Source organism: Pteropus vampyrus, unplaced genomic scaffold (assembly GCF_000151845.1).
Source record: "Pteropus vampyrus isolate Shadow unplaced genomic scaffold, Pvam_2.0 Scaffold155, whole genome shotgun sequence".
Lineage (NCBI taxonomy): Eukaryota > Metazoa > Chordata > Mammalia > Chiroptera > Pteropodidae > Pteropus > Pteropus vampyrus.
In genome coordinates, this window is record NW_011888936.1 from 1,668,006 (window position 1) to 1,683,795 (window position 15,790).

General features: G+C 35.7%; 1 protein-coding gene and 1 pseudogene across 4 annotated transcripts in view; one reads left to right on the top strand and one right to left on the bottom strand.

Moving 5' to 3' along the window:
* Positions 1–15,790, top strand: part of KLF12 (Kruppel like factor 12) — a 237,584-nt gene that overhangs the window by 184,367 nt on the left and 37,427 nt on the right. The window lies entirely within an intron of this gene.
* LOC111745458 lies at positions 2,991–3,109 on the bottom strand (annotated as a pseudogene).

Here is a 15,790-nt window from a genome sequence, read left to right on the forward strand (position 1 = left end):
TGTATAATAATCCCGTGCTGTGGATAACTTATGGTAATGAGTCATATTTTAAAATGAATACAAAGGCATTTATCACAACTTCTAAGTAGCAAGTGAATAAATCGTTTATTCTAATCGATAAATAATAGCTGTAACATTAGATACTCATAAAAGCAACTGCTTATATTATTAACAGCCTTGGTCCAAAGGAAATAACTGGCTAAAGCTGGAAGGTTCAGCACCTCTGGGTGCAGCCATCGCCTCAGGATTTAGCCCCAGGATGCGTGCGTAAATGTGGCATTCTTCAGTTTCTGAAACTGAAGCCCTCACTGAAGGTAAACCCAGCTGGCTGCACTCAGAAAAGAATAAGCTCTAATGAAGTAGAGGGGCACACGCAATATAGATATGTGTGTGCATATCTATATCCATCTTACCCTGTAATTTTCTTAATATTCTGGTATAAATATTGCAAGTAATTAGTAACATTTTGTCGTGCCAGCCATAGGCTTACTGCTTTCTTTTCTTGGACTTCTCTTCAGTGCCTCCATACCTGCCCCTGCACCCTGAACTCCACTGCCGCACCCCACATGAGACCAGCTCCTATGTAGCCACCCCTGGTTCCAGGATGCCTTCCACCCACACCCCTGTAACCTGTTCTCCACTCCTACCACTCACTTGAAAAGAGTTTTATAAAGACCCGTCTTAAAAAGATCCCTACTAGAAGGGGCCAGCGCTTATCCTTTTAAAATTCTCTCATGGGAAATTCACAGCCAGTCTTTGGGACATTAACCTTAGTTATTATTGACCCCATTTTGTCAGTGATGAAATTTAGGGTCCAAAATAGAGATTCAGTGATTTGTTTAATGTGACAAAGCCACTGTGCAACAGAGCTAGCACATCTAGATCTTCTCATTCCAAATTCAGTGCTGAATCCCCTAACCCACACTGCCCAAAGTCAGACTTGAATTCTTATTTGTGGAAGGAGAGTTTAAAAGCAGACATGCCAGCTGTATTTTATTTCAGTACAAAGATGCCATAGATCTTGGTATTTGGTTTCGTTAGAAGTATGGAAAAATATTTGTAGATGGGGGAAAGAAGAATTTACAGATAAACATGAAAGGTTACTGCGGTTCTTGAAACTGCTTTTCAAAACCTTTTTAAAGGTATAGATTAGTTTTCTCTCTGGAATGCTTGAAATGCAGTCCTGCCTCAAGGAACTAGTGAATTCTAAGAACTATCAGTGTACTCGCTAGTCATATGATTTTTCTCTTTCTCTTGGACATCACAACGCTCTTAGCAGCTACAACCTCTTTTTATCTCATTAACACAGCAGGGCTTTAAAATAAGGTGATTATTTCGAAATGAGTGGTAGTTCTGATGCAGGCTGTTAAAAACGATTTTTAAAATGTGCTTCTTGGATTGACTTTTCCCAAATACACGTAAATGCACATAAGCCTATGCATATAACAATATATGCATGCCGTATCTTTTGGTAGGTTTTTAAGAAGCCATTTCAAAAGAAGATTTTGTGTAACTTTAACTGAATGAGAAAACATTTCTTTTAGTACTTTTTCCTCCCTTAATTTCTAAATACCTTGAACTTGTTAAATAATTGTTGAGTAAGTCTTTAGGCAAAGCAAAATTCTCTGGGGCTTTCGGGATCTTACCACAGGCGTCTATTTTATAGAAGACAGCACTGATCAGACAACAGAATTTAAGACTGCGTGAGAAGAGTCGGTCCTGTGGGATGTCACGTTAAACTCCTGCCAGTGTTCTGTGAGAGCAAGTTATCGTTACAACACCTAGCACGTGAAATACTTAGGGAATTCCTAGGTGAATATGCCTTGTCCAAATTTGCTCATTTTCTAAGCTCAGATTTTGGAAATAGAGTGCAGCCAGAGCTGAAGAAAGGGGAATCTGCTATCTCATAAGTCTGATGTCCTCCGCCCATCCGAAATATAATGTACTATTTTCTGCCTCTTTTCTAACAATTTTTCTCATAAGTGGAGAAACGAATGGGAAGATAAGGGATTTTTCCTATGTAAGAGAAAAAAAGACCAGAGGAGGGGCAGAACCGAAGGTGGACTTTTTCTCTCTGCTCAGGAATAAACTGTAGATCTCCCTGACTTGCTAAGAGGGTGACATGAATTTGCTGAGGAAGAGCCAGACCTTTGAGCAGTGGGAGGCTGAGCCACATCAGCTTCCTCACAGGGATAGTTAACTGTCGCCTCTTCTGGCTGAAACTTTTTCTTAAATCTCAGGTTGTAATACTGAGATCTCATTTGAAAATATATGTTCTGCCATTTCATATTATCAGTGCCAAGAGGGCTAATGTTACTAACACTCTATGTACCCTTTGACCTCACTCTTTTTTAAGGTTACGTAAGCTTTATTTTACTCATCTGTAAAATGGGGATGATAATGCTATCATCTTAAGTATTGGAAGAGCTAAATAAAATGATACATGTAAAAGATTTAACAAAATATCTGACAGACATTAAATTGCTCTATAAATGTTAGCTATTGTCAGTTTTTATGATTTGAATGCCAAAAAGTTCAGTAAAAAGAAAATAACTATTTGTAATACTCCGAAGTAGAGGCTGAAATCCACTCTATCTTTAGAGCTCAGGTTTGACTAGAGTAAAGCTAGCAGTAATTTCATAGATTTGGTTCAGTTGTTAAAATTTTCTGCTCTTCCAAGTGAAAAATTATACATGTTCCACAGAACACCTTAAATATTCAGTAATCTTCCTCACGTCTAATGCCTATAGCAAGAATCTGAAATAATAAACAGTATCCTTTGCTTCCATCATTTTTTTCTTTGCTTTTATCTCTAAGTATCCAGCATTTATTAAATCGATTGTTGGCTCTATTCAACAACCACAAAACAAGCAAATCCTCAGTAGGTCGGTCTTGAAACACACCATGTATACAGGCTTTCCAACCTCATTTTTTTATTTGTTTGTTTGTTTATTTATATATCTATATTTATTTGTTTGTTTGTTTTTTAAAGCCTACATCACCTGGTTTTCCTAGGCGGTCTCCCATCCACGTACTAACCAGGCCCGACCCTGATTAGCTCCCGATATCAGACGAGATTGGGCATGTTCAGGGTGGCATGGCTGTAGACTACAACCTCTTTTAAAAGGCCAATGTAAGTGGCTGCAGAGCTTAGTGCTGTGCTCATACATAGTAGGCATAGTAGGTACTCAGTGAATGTTTGTAAAATAATAAATGGCCAATCTCACAATAATATCTTCTTGACACTTTTTGAAAGTAACAAATGATATTTTTAAAATAACCTTACATGGAATATTTTAAGACATAAATGTAATATTTTGTTAATATAAATTTATTTTCTATGAATTTAGATTAATTTGTTGTTTTAAAGGCAACTGCTGAGAGCAATGGAGCTGTTGATAAACAAATGAAATTTATGATTGAGAATCAAAGGTGAGAATTGTAGTCTTATTGTGTTAGTCTTGCGTACTTGAAATTGAAATAATTCAAAATAATGACCCTGAAGCTCTGAAGATTCCATAGTTCGTGGTACAAGACAGCTGTCATTGAGTTAAGGGAGAATACATTGTTGGCTTAAGGACCATAAGAATAACTGTGATCCAGACGGCAGTAGAAGTCTCTGCAGTTATTCTTTATAAATCTGAAAGCAAGGTTCTTGTTCTGAAAGAAAACCAGAGTTTAAGGCTTTGAAATCACAGCTATATCTGACCAACCCAAAGCTTTTGTGAGTCTTGAGAGCATCTTTGGTGCAGCCCACTCCCAGGGGCAGGGACCAGCTTTTGCAGGCTCCCTTGTGCGTGGGAGACGTGGTGGGTTGCCACAGCAGAGCACGCATGTGGCTTCGGTCGCTTTCCTCTGTGATCATCACATTGACGCCTTTTGTTTAATTGGATTTTAGTTTTTCTCTCCTGTAAAATGCAGAAACGTTTCTTTCTGTTCCATGGAAACATTGTCAGGATGAAGTAAAACTTCAAAAATGAATAAAAAGCATCTTCAGAGGAAGTTTAACTTCTCAGAGGAAAGATGCTATAGGAATAGAAGGAGTTATTATAAACTTTTAAAAATTGGGATATGTGGAAATGCTGTTAGCACTTTGAGACTGCGTCCCATCTTATGCCTTATGTTTTGCCTTTGCTCCTGGAATTTTTAGGCCTGTCTTATGGTTGTGTAAATCGCATTAGCACTGGGAAGGCTTTTCATACGTAAGTGGTGCTGTCTGTCAGAGCTAGCAGACGGCTCTGCTATTTCTCCTGCGTTTTCCTGAAAGCCGGCCCCCGCACAGACAGGCAGCAGAGGCTTTCGCACTTAGACATATGTTAGAGTACAAAATGCTTTCCCCTCAGGACTCACAGAGGGAGTTTCAAGAATGCTTTCCCTGAATGGGCAGCGAAAGTCTAACTAGTTGCTTTGAAATAATAAATCAAGAATTGAACTCATTTATTAAAAACTAAAAGATGCATGGCATGGCTAGTTCTAAATCATCTTCAGTGATAAGGCTTAAGCAGGTTTCCCCTGCAGCTCTCAACTGGTGATTCAGTCCCTTCTCATGCGACTGTTGCTGAGAAGATTTCTTGTCACTTCTGGCTCACGTTGGTGACAGTATGCAAACAGGTCACTGGGTCTTGGTTAATCACTCCACAAAATTGCATAATTCTATAAGCGCTGTGCCCTTATAGCCCACCATATCAGCTCTGAACAAACAGTTGACTGTATATTCCTGTGTATTTTATCAGTTTTAATGATGACTCCTCAGAAGGTAATGGGTTTCTGCTAAAAGGAAAAATTATGATTTGGATTTGAAAATTAGACAGCTTGTTTAAAAAATAAAATTATACAAAAATGTGCTAGCCCCAGATAAATTTACAAATGTGTTTATCATTGGCAAAGCTAGTTTAATATGTTTTCTAATTATTTAGCATCATCTCTATGAAAATATAAGAATGATTCAGAAATTATTCGTAGTCTACAGTGGTACAAAAGAGTCTCTAGGGAATAACAGATAACAATAATGAAACCTTTCCTCCCGAGCATTTTCAACCTATTTAGAGATATAAAACTTCTAAAAATTGCTATTGACTTTATGCCTTCACTTCTACATCCTATATGGACTTTATGACATGCATTTATTATTATTTTTATTTATTGAGATATAATTGTGCCGTATAATGTTATAGAAATTTAAGATGTTCAGCCTGTTGGTTTGATACACTTACATATTGCAGTGTAATTACCACTGTAGCATTAGCTAACACCTCTTATCATATCACATAATTATCGTTTCTTTTTTGTGGTTAAAATCATTAAGATCTAGTCTCTTAGCAGCTTCAAAGTTTATAATACAATATTGTTGACTATACTGACATACGTTTTTAACTGAATTTTAGGTGTGTACTTTAGCAATTTTCCTTGAGGGTAAACAGCAATACTTAAAATATTCCCAGCCCATGACTAGGGTACAGAGTGAGGTAAGATTTAGGGAAGCTAACCAAAGTAGCAGGCACTGTCTTAAATGCTTTACATGTGCTAACTCACTTAATCCTTACGACAGCTTCTTAAGGCAAATATGTTTATTTGTCCCATTTTATGTAAAGGAAACTGAGGCACTGAGGCTTTAAGTCCTTTTCCAGAGCTGCACAGACAAATGAAAGAAGCCAGGTGATCTGACTACAACCCAAAGCACTTAACAACAAACCTCTTTCTCTCATAGACAGCCAGCAGTCCAGAATTAAAAAATAATAATAATCATAAGTAGAAGCTGCATGAAAATCACTGTGGCTGTTTATCACGGTTTTTGTCTTTCATTATTTTTCAACTATGCAGACCTGTTAGGGTAATCTCACACTTTTGTATATCCCTCAGCACTCATAGATTCTGTCAGTCATTCCATACTGGCTCATGTTTGACGTTTGTGTTACTTTTGTTATTGTTATGTTTCATAAAAATTCCATAAAAATAAACATTGACTTACCCAAATTTTGAATTCTGAAGATCAGAGACAATGTTTTATACTACTTCTCTATTTTCCAGAAAAAGACAAAGAAAAATCTGTATAAGGTGAACACTTAAAAATGTATGCTGAATGGAGTAGATTTAAGAAAGTTAAATAATCTTTATTTTAATAACTAAACTGTTTCTCACATTTGCCAGAATATAATCTTCAGATATTTTGGTACTTTTGGTTTACAGTCACATATTAATGCCAAAGTGCATTTGGCCAATGCAGTTATCTTCTGAAGAACTCACACAAAATTTTTTCCAAAGAAGACATGTAATTAGTTCTCACCGACAATGTATGTAATTCTTTAACTCTTCTTTCTGTAGAAAAACAGGATTCAAATAAAGCTAAATGACACAGTTTCATATATTTTACAAATGCCTAATATTCATGCACAGAATTAGAAAAAGTCAAAGTCTTGCTATTCTGTATCAAAATATATATTAGTTACCCAACAAACACGGAAAAATTCAACTGATAATTAGTGTGAACTTTATATTCGATTCACAGATGTTTTCTGATAACTCTTACTAGTGTCATTGCTCGTAGTACATTGAATACATTAGCCCTGTAGTGACTTGTTAGGATTATGAACACATCAACTTTTTCAGGGGCCTCAGAAGTTGCCCTCAGGTAGTCCAAATAAAAGACAAAAGAAAGAAATACATTGCATTGACTAGAAAAATAGGGGAAGAAATCTCAGAAATTGGTGGTACATAATCTTTGTTATTAGAATATCAATTTATTCTTAGAAGTTAGTGTGTAATAATAAAGAGGACGATAAATCAAACAAAATGTTTCATTAATTGTGCTAATATTTTTAAATAGAGGCTAGAAATTGACATATTGGAGCATGTTTATTAGTATTTTTCCACTGGGAGGCCCTTCTGTTTGATCATTCTCCTCCATATAAGCATTAATACTTTATTTTTCTGCCTTCCCTGCTCTGTGAGTGAACCTGAACTTGCACCGATGATGTCAAGCATGTTTGAACAGTGGATCACAAAATACTTCATTAGTCCTTCATGGCAGCAACCCATAGAACAGCCAGCCTCTGTGATGTTCTTCAGAAGCCATATTATACATCATGTGGAGATTTGCATGTTAACCTATATATAACAAAAACCCCACAAATGCTTAGTGATAAAGTTCTTGCTTGAAAATGTGGTATGATCTTTACCATTTAGACACTTACATCACCTAATACTATGTAAACTTGTGGAAATTATGACACAATGGAGGTAAATCATAAAATACAGAATTTCTAATCTATTAATTATTTTACTGACTCTTGAAGCCAGACAGATAGTCTTAAAGTACTATGGTTTATAATGGCAACTGGAAGAATGAAGTATTTATTATATTGATAATATTCTGAGTTAGGAAGAGTAGATTGTAATTCACAGAAACTTCTGGCTTGCCAGAGACAGTATCCTAAATGAATGTCACTAGTCTATTGAAACAATTCTCAAACTGCACATCTGTTTTCCCTATAAAGAGTTATGTTATGTAGGTTTTGGGGGCTGGAAAATAGGTCCTCAAATGGAGGAACCAGGGGATATATTAGGGGCAACTAAGGAATTTCAATTAGTGAGTCTTAAGGGTGACAATCTAGATTGAACGGAGGCTAGCAGACCATGCATGCATGCTTTGTTAATGCAATGTTTGGGATAGCTTTGGGAAGGGGGGAGCTGATGAGAGTTTTAAGGCCACACTTGGGTGGCATCACTGGTCATTATTAAGATGAGAATAAAACCTCAAGTCAGGGGGAAAAAATGTTGGTACATATAGAACAAAGACAAGCAATTTGTCCCAGCATTCAAAATCTTTGCCCAGACTGTCTACGCATCCTTCTCTCTTACCATGCACCCCTATCTTACCCTTAGTCTCTGTTTTCCCATCTGTTAAATGAGAATAATAGTATCAGTCTCATAGGACTGTTCTGAAAATTAAGTAGATAATTCTTACATAGCACATAGCACAGTGTTTGGCATCATTTAGTACGTGCTGAATAAGCATCAGTGAACATTCTCCCTCCTCGTCTACTCTGCCAGAGGTAAACTGAATGTCCAGTAGACTGCTGTACCCATTTTCGACTAAGTGATCCTCATTCCTTGCCAATGCGTAGACGAATCACCCAGTCTGCAGTGTGACCCTTTCCACCTCACTTTACACCTCCCTCATCTAATTCACACTCAACCGTCAGAGCCCTGCTACAGTCCCACTCCTTCCAGGGTGACTTCCCAGCCACTACAGCCCCCAGGAGTGTCTTCCTTTTCTGAATTCCTCTAATGACCACGTACAGACATTGGAACGTCAATTTGTTGGTTCTTCCATTACCAGATGTCTTTCAAATTATGTGTGTAGAAGTTTGCCTTGTTATGGTTCTGACTAAATAGCATGTTCCTTAAGGTAGAGATTGTGGGGTACCATTCTCTGTGGCCTCCAAATCGCTGAGTGTGTCTTGCCGAGTCGCATGGTGGAATAAGCAATGAGCTTTGAAGCCAGACAGTGCCTTGTTGGAATTCCTGATCTAGCACTTACTTACCCTGTGATCTTAGACAGCTTACCTTTCCTGAACCTTATTTTCTAATCTGTAAAATGCAAATACTGTGCAGAATTTTTTTTTTAAATCATGGTAATGTGTATCAAGCACCAGGAGCAATGCTGGGCCCAAGTAAATACTTAATGATATTGTCGTTATTCAAGATATATATCAGATACTTCTTTTCTTAACTGAACAATAGAGTAAGAACTGCTAAAAAGAGGAAAATGCATTTTAAATTTCAGGCATCAAAGAATATTTGGCCATCTCTGATGAAAATGAAATAGTAAATAGATTGACATTAAATATTTCAAACTATTGAGCCTCTTCGAACATGTAGCCACCTATTCCTTATATAGTGCCTCTGATTTGCATGGCACCATTTTAAGCACTATAAATACAAAAAAAAAAAAAAAAAAAAAAGAATGAATAAGAAAAAGTTCCCACCCACAAGGAACTTACATCGTGCTGGAAAAAATGGATGAAGAACAAATAAATATACTCTATAATGTTAGGAGTGATAAAGGATATGAAGAAAAATAAAGCAAAAGATGGTGAGAGGTTAAGGGTATGTGGGATGGGAAAGTGAGTCTGTATAGATTGGGTGCTGGGGATGTTCTCTCTGAAAAAGTGATATTTGATTAGAGATATAAATTAAGTGAAACCAGGATGATAATGGTGAGAAATAGTTCCAGACAGAGGAAGAGCAAGATTGAAGGCCCTGCATCAAAATGAGTTTGACTTAATTCCAGGAACAGTTGGGAGACCATTGTGGCTGGAGCCGAGTAAACTAGAAAGAATGATGAGGTCTGAGGGTTCCTATCCTTGTACGTGATAATAAAGACTTGGGAATTTGTTGTAAGTAAAATGGGAATCCAGTGGTGTTTTCATAGACCATTGTTTCTTTTATCAAGAAGACTATGGGAGACCACTTCTCAGCCATTAGGATGGCTGTTATTTAAAAAAAAAAAAAAAAAAATGGAAAATAACAAGTGTTCCTGAGGCTGTTGAGCAATTGGAACTTGTGCATTGCTGTTGGCAATTTGAGATGATTGATGTAGCTGCTGTGGAAAACAGTTTGGCAGTTCCTCGGAGGTTAAACATAAATGACCCTATGACCTGGCAAATCCACTTTGGGGTATATGCCCAAAATATTGAAGATAGAGGTAGTTGTAAACAATGTTCATAACAGCATCATTCATGGTATTCAAAAAAAAACAGAAACAGCCTAAATGTACATCAATGGATAAACAAAACGTGGTCTCTACGTACAATGTAATAATAGTATTTGGCTTTAGAAAGGAATGAAATGCTGATACATAAAATAGATAAGTATTTAAAGCATTACGCTAAATGAAATAAGCCAGACCCAAAAGGACAAATATTATGTGATTCCACTTACATTGAGGGACCAACAGTAGTCACATTCATAGAAAGAAAAAGTAGAATTTACCAGGGGCTGTGAGAAGGGGAAGTTGAGGAATTATTATGTAATGGCAGCAGAGTTTCTGTTTAGGATGATGAAAAAGTGTGAATTTACTTAATGCCACTGAATTGTATTTAAAAAGGTTAAAGGAGTAAATGTTAATGTACATCTATTTACTGTGATTAAAAAGGAAAGAAAAGACTGGGGAGGGGGAAGGGCGTGGAAGGAGGGATTCCTGTTAGATGCTATAGCAGGAAGCCAGATAAAAAAGTATGTATGGCTGTGAAAATAAAGAGAAGCGTTCAAAATAAGGATACATTTTGAAAGTTGAGCCAATAAGTCCTGATTATAAGAGGAAGAAAATGATCACAAAAGACTCCTGTTTTTTTACAAGCTACCAGGAGAGTAGTGGTCATTTCCTGAGACAGAGAAAACTGGGGAAGGAGTGAATTTGGGGGAAATAACACATGATCAGCTTTCAGCATGTTAAATTAGAGATATCTAATCAACACACAACTCAAAAAGATAAATGAATCTGGAGCTCAGAAACAAGGGGCCGTAGAAATAAAAATGGGCAAAATACAAAAAGATGATAAATAAAGCACACTATACGAAGCATGAGAATGAAAACAATCACCCAGGGCGAGTTGAAGTAGAAAAGAGAAGTGGTCAGAGGACTGAGCTCAGGGACCCTCCAGCATTCAGAGGTCAAGCAAGAGAGGAGCCTAGATGTGAGATGCTTTTTATTAACACTCAGCAAATTTCTATTGAGCACTTCCTCTGCCAGGTACTGTTTTAGGTGATTGGAATAACAATTACTAAAAAAGGCAGCACCCACCTCATAATTCTGTGCTCTTAGGCTAGTTACTTAACTTGACTGAATCCCAGATTCCTCATCTCTAAAATGAGTTAATAATGAGGTCAGCACCAAGTTTAAACAGTAATTTAAATCATTTCCTGAACATCCACCTGTTCATACAAGGTACTTTATTTTCATAACCCTAATCCCTTTTATAATCCTGCAAGGTATGTGTTGTTTTATAGAAAAAATATTGGAAGTTTAAGGAAGCTAATAATTTTTTTCTGAGACACAGCTAAATATTTATTGGCAAGATTCTTACCCTGGTAGTTCTGAACTCACGTCTTTCAGTCTAGCCACTATTTCAAGCTATTCTAATATGTAAAACACTCAGCAAGCTGCCTAAGGTAATAATAGTCAGTGCTTCAGAAAGTCTTTCTTTCATCCCTTCCTCCTCCCCTCCACTTAAGCAGTCCTGAAAAACAAGCTCCTATAATTAAAACCAATCAGAAAAGCAATCACCTAGGTCATCAAGTATATAAACTGCCAACTATAAACTTAGTAATATCCCTAAACGAATTTAATGAATGTTAATTGACTGAATAAACAAAAACTATGCATTTTCAGTCTAATTTTCTCTACAAAGTACCTGGCCTTTAGAATTACAGATCGGACAGCACTTAGTGAAATTCCATTACCACTAAATTAAATTTATTTTATGAGCTTGCTTTTATAAAAATTTATTCAAGTTATCCCTGAAAGTACTTCTTTTATTGCATAGTTTCTAGTACCCTTTTAAATTATTGCTTGTCTAAAAAATGAAGAGAAAGTGCTGCTCTGTTGTCTTTTAAATGTAAATCTATTGTTTACATGTAGATTAATTTTAATCATTAGTTTCTCCTGTCTGGCCATTCCTCCTGTGAACTCTAGCTCTTACTATTATTCTGGTTACCCAGGCTAAGCCACTGTGGTCACCTTTCATCCTCCCTCTCCCCTGTCCACTATTATCCAGTCAGTCACCAAGAACCAACAGATCTACTTCTGAAATGCCTTGGATTGGTCCCCTCTGATTCAAATTTAAAGACACTGCTTTTTATCCAGGTAGAATCCACTGGTTAGATAAAGGCAATAAATAGTGCTTTAATTGATAAAGGCCCTGATACTAATCCACTAATCACTTCCACACCAATGAGTTCTACTTTCATAAACCAGAATTTTCCTCCTAAAAACAAACAAACAAAAAATCTGACTCTACCAGGATCTAGCAAATGTATTTTCTATAAGAGAACAAAGTTCATGGTACCTGTCCCTTATCATCCTGTCATATTCTCTTCTGCTTTCTCTTTACCACTTACTTTTCTGCTTATCAATATTCTTCAAGACTGACTTGTTGGTGTCCTACATTAAGCTTGTCCTGATATCGTCAAACAGAATTAGACACTCTCTCCCTTTACACCCATCGTACTTTATTATTCCTCTCTATCACACAGCATCTTTATGGCTTGTATAATTATGATTTGCATGTTTAAGTTGGATAAATTTTTATTAACAGCTGGCCCCAAGTTCTTCCAGAACAAAACTCTCTTGGTGTAGAAAGTGTGCCTTTGGAAATACTTGGAGGTAGACTGTGAGCCGAACCCCACTCCTACTTCCCACCCAAAGACTTTTGATATAACCTCACCCCCAAGGCTTTTGATAGGGGAAAGCAGCTCTACGTGTGCCAAGGGAAGGAATTTGTTTTTCTCTTGAACAAAGATGAATGGGAGTGGGAGAAGAAACCAGAGAAGAGATGGAGAGAGAGGTTGCCAACAAGATGAAGAACCGCCTGAGGCTGGATGGGACCAGCGAGCAGCACAGAAGTTGCCAAAAGCATTTTGCTAATGCAGGAAACACTAGAAAGAGCCAAAGCCCTAGGTGTTCCTCAACATCTAAAGTAAAAAGGGCTACTAGATGCTCACAGGAGTTTATGTGGCTGTTCTTGATGTGAAAATGTAGGAAGATGCTAATTTTAGCACCAGGATTAATGCTAGAGGCCAAGGTAGCCCTGAGAATGTTAACTTCCCCCCAAATTTACATACATCTTTTAAGGGTGAGGATTAGACTTCCACATGACATAGAATTGGCAAAGATTTGAGTCTTTTTTCACCTATTTGAGGTAGATGGATACCAAATTCTACACCCTACCAGATTATAAACTCTCTGAGGGTGCCCACTTGCATGCCCACTTGTTTTCCTATGGTGAACTCACAGAAATTGTTTTTTTTTTTTTAATTGAACCAGTAGTGTTAAGATGAAAAATACCTATACAATGACAGTTGCTAACAATATGATGTTCTCAGCAAGAAAAGGCCAAGTTAAAAAAAAAAAAAAATACCAACAGTGGAAATGAAATGCAATCATTAATAAATATGGTACAGGAGATTTAATATTGTCATCTTGTTGTATTACATTTTTTTTTCCATCATTCTATAAGAAAGATGTGCTGTAGGAAGAAGTATAGACTAGGGCTCTTAAGTCTCTCATTTCCCAGATACTTAATCATTTTGAGCTACTCTTTCCACAGCTGCCAGCAATATCTGTCCTGCCTCCCTTTCCGTAATTTTTGTGATGATTTTCTGAGTTTATGTATGGTGCTGTGTAAGCCATTATTGTGCCACTTGCAGTATTTTATAGTACATAGTAAGTTTAGCATAAACGGTACACTACACATTAAAAGACTACCAGTAATATCTAAAAGTATTCTGATCCTGAGAAGTATGTCAGTGTTTTACTAATAATGGGGAAGAGTAAAATTAGGAAAGTAATATTTACATGATGCTTTAAAGCTTGCAAAGCTTTATGAGAGGAAGTCCAATAGCAGAGAAATGTCAGAAATATCAGCTCCTTAGAATCAGGATAAGAGTAAAAGTGAGATTGGAAAGAAAAGGAAGTATCAGCAAATAGAAACAGCCAACAGGAAGGAATGGTTCTTGGTGTAAACACAGTATCATTAAATTTAAGGTCAAGAAAGAGCCCAGAACACTTCTTGACTTCTATGAGACCAACTTACCCTGATGCCAAAATCAGGTAAAATCACCTTAAGAAAACTACACAAAAATATCTCTTTTGAATATAGATTCAAGAGCCCTCAATAAAATACCAGTAAGCTGAATATAGCAACATATAAAAATGATTATATACCACAAACAAGTGGAATTTAATCCAGGAATGAAGCTGATTTGACACATGAAAATCAATTAGTATAATACATTATATTAATGTGTTATAAAAGAAAACCATATAATTATCACAATAGATACAGAAAAGGCATTTGACAAAATCCAACTTTTTTATGATAAGAACACTCAAAAACCTAGGAGTTGAAGAGAATGTCTTCAACGTGATAACTTCTATGAAAAACACACCTAACATATTAATGGTAGAAGACTGGATGCTTTCTCTAAAAGCAAGACAAGACAAGGATAGCCATACTCATTCTAGCCAGGGCAATTAAGAAAAAAGAAAAAAAATCCAGATTGGAAAGGAAGAGGTAAAAGTATCTCTTTTTTGCAGTTGATATGATCTCGTATATAGAAAATCATAATGATTTGCCCCCAAAAAACTATTAATATTAATAAATGACTTCAGTATAGTTGCTGGACATGAAATCAATGTACAAAAATCAATTGTATTACTATCCACTAGCAGCGAACAATCTGAAATAAAATTAGGAAAACAATTCCATTTATAATAACATGAAAAAGAAAAAAATACCTAGGAATAAATTTAACAAAAGAAGTACAAAATGTGAACACTGAAAACCATAAAGCATAATCATAAAAAATTAAATCTTAAATGGAAAGACATCTCATGTTTATGGATTGAAAAACAATATTGGTAAGATGGCAATATTACAAAAATGGTAAATAAATTCAATGTAATCCTTACCCAAATTCCAATGCATTTTCATTTTCAGAAATTAACAAACTGATCCTAAAAAAATCTTATTTTATTAAATATAAAATATCATATAAAATACTCATGTAAATAATCTTGGGGAAAAAAGAACAAATTTGGAAGAGTAACACTTTCCAATTTCAAAATTTACCTCAAAGCTTTAAAATTGAGAAAGTATGGTACTAGAATAAGTGTATACATACAGATCAATGGAATAAAAGTGAGAATCCAGAGATAAATCCATATATTTGTGGTCAATTGATTTCTCTCAAAGGTATCAAGACAATTCAATGAAGAGAGAATAACCTTTTCAACAAATAATAGTGGGACAACATATATCCATCTCTTACATATATCTATATGTAAGAGAATGAAATTAGACTCCCTCCTTTCTTACACCATACATAAAACTTAACTAAAAATGAGTCACAGATCTAAATGTAAGAGCTAAGTCTATAAAACACTTAGAAGAAAACATAGCAGTTAATAATCTTTGAGAATTTGTTAGTTAAATCCTTTTTAGATGTGACACCACACATACAACTAAAGAAATATTAAATTGGACTTAATCAAAATTTAAAACTTATTTGCACTTTAAGGACACAATCAAGAAAGTGAAAAAGCAACCCACATATTGGAAGAAAATATTTGCAAATCATATATCTGATAAAAGACTTACATCCAGAATATATAGAAATCATGCAACTTGACGACAAAAGACAACACAGTTTAAAAATCAGCAAAGTATTTGAATATACAATTCTCCAAAAATAAACATGGTCTGTGAATACATCAAAAGATGCTAAACTTCATTAGTCGTTAGGTAAATTACAAATAAAAGCCACAATGAGATAACACTTAACATGCACTAGGATGGCTAAAATCAAAAAGAAATAATGTGTTGGTGAAGATGAGGAGAAATTACAACTTTCTTACAGTACTTGTTAAATTATAAAATGTAGTTATTTTGAAAAAGTTTGGGAGTTCCTCAAAACATATATTTTTGTATTTATTATGGTGACATTGGTTAACGAAATCCAATAAGTTTCAAGTGTACAATTCAACAGTAAGTCATGTATATATATATAT